The sequence below is a fragment of the Beta vulgaris genome, chromosome 1 (genome assembly GCF_026745355.1).
Source record: "Beta vulgaris subsp. vulgaris cultivar EL10 chromosome 1, EL10.2, whole genome shotgun sequence".
Taxonomy (NCBI): Eukaryota; Viridiplantae; Streptophyta; class Magnoliopsida; order Caryophyllales; family Amaranthaceae; genus Beta; species Beta vulgaris.
Window position 1 is genome coordinate 45,954,310 of NC_079202.1, and position 6,328 is coordinate 45,960,637.

A 6,328-nucleotide genomic window follows, 5' to 3' on the forward strand; every position below is an offset into this window, starting at 1 on the left:
TTTTTCAAGACAATCTCGGGGTCTCAACTCCCGCTTCCACATGAAAGTCCACACCCATGTAATGCCTTCCCAAAAACCGTATGCATCAACCTTTGCGTTTGGAGATATTGCAAGAAGAAATAGTCTTGGGAAAACTGTTTTCAGAGGTGAAGACCCCACCCAAGTGTCATGCCAAAAGTAACAGTCCGATCCACTGCTCACTGTTTTTCGTACCCCATTAAGAGCCATGGATTTGGCACCCGGATGCTTGAGGAGGGCAACACATAAGTGTTTCCATGGTCCACCTTTTCAATGTATTAAACCCTTTTGAGAGCTACAAGAGGTCAGCGATTGGCTACCCCAGTCTCTAACTGTCACCCCCTTGCTCACCACTCTACACTCTTCGACAGCATAAGACTCAAATTGTAAAATTCATTTTCATCATTTGGAACATTTGGAAAGAAAGAAACAATGTCATTTTCAATAATGCCACCCTTAATGTTCATAGAATCCTACACAAGGCCAAATTCCTCCACAAAGAATAGACCCTAAGGGAGACAGTTGATAAGTGTTTCTCCAATGGGTCTCCGTCCTCACTACCCCATCCAAATCACTCCACCACCCCCATCATCACAACAATACCATTCTCGTCGCCTGGGAGCTTCCCCCTCCACAATCTTTCAAACTCAACTTTGTCGGTTCGGTTCGTGGCAATTCTACAGCAGGCATTCTTATCCGAAATTCAGCTGGAGACCTCCTCACAGCCTCATCATTTAATCTCGGCTCCTCCGCAGTCTTCATTGCCGAAGCTACAGCTCTTCATCAGGGTTTCTCCTAGCCCTCCAAAATGATATTCACCACATCGTGATCAAGGGCGACAATCTTATGGTCATTAACGTAGTTAAAGGCATCTGGTCACCCCCCGGCAGATCTCCAACATCATCCGAGATATCCACTACCTTCTAAAAGATTTTCAGTCATGGGACATACGTCATGTCTTCCGGGAAGCCAACAAGGCAACGGATTGGATAGCTAATGTTGGTCATTTGGTGATGGTCATTTCTCTATAGTAGATTGTACTTCATATGCTCTCCATAATATCCTTGTAACTGATAAGGTAGGAGCTCCCCTCGTTCGGAGGGTCTCCTAACCTTTTTTCTTCTTACCTTAGTAAAAAAAAAAAAATGTAACGATTAACATATTCTATCCAACTTATTTTTGCTTATCTAAACTTATTAGACATTTTAGTTCTTATTAGACCTTATCTAAACTTATTAGACATTTTAGTTCTTATTAGACCTTATCTAAACATATTAGGTCTTATTTTTGCTAACGGAACTTATTCAAACTTATCTAAACTTATTTAATCTTATTAATCCTTATTAGAACTTATCTAAATTTATTTCTAAAACTTTTTTTTTTTTTCTGATAAAGATTAAAAATGAGGTGGACATATGTGGCCCTGCCACTATCTTCTCCTCACCTTGATATTTGGAGTTACAGTAGTTAGAAAGAATTCAAAGGAAGAGGGCTGAACCTCATATGAGTCTGAAATCTGAATCCACCCACAAAATGCCACCCTATGCAACCTCTCTCCTACAAAAAAGTAGCAGCTATATTTCGGTGTACCTCTTTTCCTTCCAACATATCAGACTCTATTATTATATACAGTAAAACCTTGATTATATTACAAAGTATACTGTATTTTGTATTGTGTATTCTCATAGAATATATGAAACAGTTCACAACACTTCTGCCGTCTAAGATCACAACACAAGATTTCATAATGTGAACAACTAAAGATTTGTTTCATTGATACAGAAAACTATAGACTAAGTTTTCTACGTGTATAAACATCCGTTTTCAAAGGCTGGTCCCCAATACCTAAAACTCATTTCTTTACCTTGGGATCTGAATGAAGAATACTAACCTTTTTTTTTTTTATAGGCATCTTGTGGTCCAGTACCCAAAAGAATAGTTGCTGGGTGTGTGATTTTCTTTAATTTAAGCTAAGAAATTAATAAAGATTAAGGCTATAAATATATATTAATACAGATCCAAAGAAAATTATTAAGCTAAGGTAAAGAAAGGTGCTCCACCATTCACATCTTAGATTCCCACATGCTAGGCAAATGACCTCGTTGCAGGAAACAAACGGATAAGATGTCTGCATAGCAGGGCTGTGCCCTGTTCTTGATCAAGTTTCGACGGCCGCGATTTAACCAATATTAGCTCTAGGATCATCTGTGATTAAGTTAATAATTAGCAGTACAAGTTGTTGGTAACAATACTGTTAAGGGATGCATATGATATTCAATAATAAGTTTAGTACACTAATCGCGTATTATTATATATTATGCAGGATGTATGATATAATAGGCTGGCAATTGGCATTGAGAGAAAAGTTAAAGACATTTTAAGGTCCATTATGGAGAGCAATGATTCCAACTTTGAATCCGTAGAAACAGGTGAAATTTACTTTCATCATCATATCCTCATTATTTTTTGCTAGCTAGGTTCTTTCTATGTAAACTAATGGCGTCTATGATGGTAAATCAGTAGTGTCCCAAAACCAATGGTTTTCTTATATTTGATCATCTGATTCTCCATAACATATTAACTTTTTGAGCCATCACTTTGTCATCATAGCTTCTAGAATCACCACGAGCTACACCATGTGTTTAGTTTTTTTTTTTTTTTAAGGAAAGGTAATAGAATCGAACATGCCTAGCTAGGTCACACATAAAAATATCCTATGCAACAGTTGTGTATCTTATGTGACATAATTTTCTGTGTTATATGTGAGGCTTGCATTATATGTGGAGTAGTTATTGTCGTCGTAACCTATATTATTTTGAAGTTGTGCGAGAGTAGTATTGTCATGTGGCATAACCATTGTAGAGTTACAATTAAAAAAACATAGAAGTTTCAACTTACCAACGGGCAACGGCTTATGTTTTCATGACATATTACGCAACAAAGCTATTTTGTAAACTGTTTGTGACCAAACAAGAGGGAGGGGCGACATTTAAGTAATTCCACTTGTGTGTGGCACCACATTTCCTCTTCCTTACTTGCTAACAAACTGTTAGCTATTTAGCTGTACTGTTCTCAGTAATTCCCACATCGCCACAAACTGACATAAACAGTTCAGTTGCTATAATAATCAAGATTTATGTACTTATATTAATAACATATTAGCCTAACCAATACTAGAGAAAGAATACAAGCTAAATGAGCGGAGAACCTCATATTATACTACGCATTATATTGGTTTCTGACATAAGGTAGAATCTGAAGGCAGCAAATCCCATGTCACATAAACAGTAGAAACTTCACTGCAGCATGTTCAGCTGCATCAATTGGCTACTAAAATTAGCAAATAATTGGCACCCATGCAGCTGGCAGTGTTTCTAACCATTGGTTTTCCAAAATCTTTGGTTAATGCTGTTATTATGTTTCGCCACACAATGAGGGAACGAATCATTCGTTTTCGATCGAAATTATAAACTAATAAACAAAAATTCATGTATATATTCTTGTCTTGTAAAAGAAAATACCAGAAGAATGAAGAAGAAAGATCAGGTGGTTCGACCACATGGGACGATACGTGGAACTAAAAAAGTTAGATAAGAAAACAATTAACAGATAGATGATCTTACCTACTTTGAATCTTTCTAGAGTATTTCATCATATAATGCAAATCAATTGGTGATGAAGAAATACACTCCTATAGAAAGCATTGTCATTTGCTGATTCGTTAATTCATCTTTTTAGTTTTGTTGTTCATTCATTCGATTATTCGAGTGTTCTGATCTGCCTTACTTTTTTCCTTTAATTTGCTTAGAGTGTGTGGCTTTCGTTATCATTTTCGCCCATCATTTCGAGTATGACTCTCATCCTGTCATGACACAGATCACAGGACACAGATGCTACATAGATAATGAAAGCTCTTGTCAAATTGACTTTGATCATTCTGGCAAAGTCATCTAATGACGTGAACTGAATTTTTGTTTGCTTTACTTTATATAGAAAAATTGGACCAAGAATCACTAGTTTGGACCATTTTTGGTAGCTCAGACAACGAATGCTAACACATTAAGGCCAAATCCATGCAGCCGCGACTTCAGCAAAGAAGCTCATCCGATAACATACTAACCTTATCACAAACGCGTAAAAGCAAAGTTGCAATGCAAGGACTTTACTGAAGAAATTGGGCAAAAGGAAGAGGAATAACTTAAGGAGAAAAAGACTCAGAGCTAGAGAAAGGGAAAGGGAACCATATTCCCATTTCTTGTAGCAGGTCAAACCCAAAAGTACACAAATTATTCTGATGTTTTCTTGCAGGACACTTAGACTTGAGCATGTCCTGCAAGAAAACAGTGTATGTATGTACTTTCTCTATATCACTTTCGAGTATATTATACGCGTTTGAACTTCAAAAATGTTAAAGAGCATTCCTCTGATTATCAAAATTTTCTGCATTAATAGGAAATGCCCCATCAGTGAAGGTTAGTATTGCCGTATTGTAACAATTAGCAGTTCTGCAGTTGACTAAGGTTATTCAGAATATTAGTTATATGGTCAGGTCCAACATGAACTTATAGTGATGATATGAGGGATTCTAGAGTATTAGGGCCTCAAGTCAACTAAGAAACTTTGATGCTTAAGATTCTTTTACACTTGTTTTCAGTCTCCTTCACTTTCTCTCAACTCTTTATTCTCCACAAATCTTACTGTTTTCTTCCACACATATATATGATCTTCAATATAACTAATGCTCCTCCCCTTACAATTTTAGTAAAGATAAGCATATATTGCTTCTAAAAACAGATAATGATCTTCCCAATACATTTATGTGAAAGATAAGCATATAAGTTATGTATATAGATATGATCTTTTGAGTACATATGTGGTAAAAAACATATTTACAATCAATGATCTTCCTAATACATTTTCAGAAATGTCAACTTGTTCACTATAACAAGTGTTAACAAGTGTTAGGAATATAGGGGATTTTCGATCTAGAGAATATTTGGCTAGGCGGAGAATATTTTCCATGAAAAATGGTTTTTCTATTCGCCTTTGCCTGGTTTGTCAAGGACGGAAAACATTCATGCAACATTTCGCTCCCTATACCTTACCTTCCCGTCCTATTTATCCTTCCCCTTTCAATTTATTTCTTCCATTCCTCTCTAACTTTTCATGTAAAGAACCAAACAAAGAAATTCTAATCTACAATAGTGTTTTCCCCATGAATAATCATGATAGTTTTCCACCAAATGAAACAGGGCCCTTATGCAACAACCACTAAGGCAGGAAAAAGACAAAGAACAGACTATGCAAGTGTAAAGGTTAGCTTTACACTGAAAAGAAGCAATTTTATAGAAGTAGAAATAAAATTGACTATGTGCAATGAATAAGAACTTGAAGCAAATATAAAATCAGCTTAACTGCAAAGTAATTGTGAATGCAAGATGAAGACATGAGAAAATTAAATTAGAATGTGAATACATGGAGGACGTTGGAATTACAGTGCAACTGCCACTACTACTAGGAGTATTACATAAACCAATGATGAAGTTTAGATTGATTTCCTAAAGTTGTAGTAACTTTTTTGCACGAGTTCTGCAACTGCTCCTAAATGATTATACTTTTGAATGACAGTGATCATTTTGTAAATGGAGATAATCTTAAAGTTTCGGCATCATAAGAGCTTGTTGTATAGCTGCCAAAGTCAACAAACTCATCATCAACCAATCTGAATAAAACCATTTTATAATGCCAAAAACAAATCACAAAATCCATAGATTTGTGTGGTGCACTTGTATATATCAAGTATAGTTAGAGCTCCCCAAACTAACATGCGCCAAAATTGATTTAGACCCAACAACAATATGAAATTAATGGATATGACCCAAACTCAACTCGAATAGCTGAAATCTACATATAAACATAAATTAAGAAGAATTTGACAAATTCATTTCTTGAAGTGGACAATAAATAAAATTTTAAAGTCTATATGCATAAAGGAGGAAACGAAGGATGATACATATATATGTTTTTCACATGTATAAAGGAGGAAACGAAGGGTGATACATATATATGTTTTTTAAATGATATTATCACGAACGATTTTGGCATACATAGCTCCACGAGGTTAAATCAATATATATATATATAAAAGAGGAACTCTTCGGGAGCATAGAGCGCACCACCTAGGATTGCCACGTCATCTTATTAATTTAGAGATAATAAAATTTAGAGTTTGATTGAGAGATAATAAAATTTAGAGTTTGAGAGATAAGAGTTTATTCACTCTACGGCTATGACAAAAACCAAAAAAAAT

At 35.5% G+C, this 6,328-nt stretch overlaps 1 long non-coding RNA gene across 1 annotated transcript; it reads left to right on the forward strand.

Annotated features, from left to right (window-relative positions):
• The first annotated feature begins 1,367 nt into the window (after positions 1-1,367).
• Positions 1,368-4,624, forward strand: LOC125496815 (uncharacterized). The gene is made up of 3 exons (XR_007273116.2): positions 1,368-1,964; positions 2,342-2,447; positions 4,012-4,624. It is a non-coding gene; the product is annotated as an uncharacterized LOC125496815 (long non-coding RNA).
• The last annotated feature ends 1,704 nt before the right edge of the window (positions 4,625-6,328 follow it).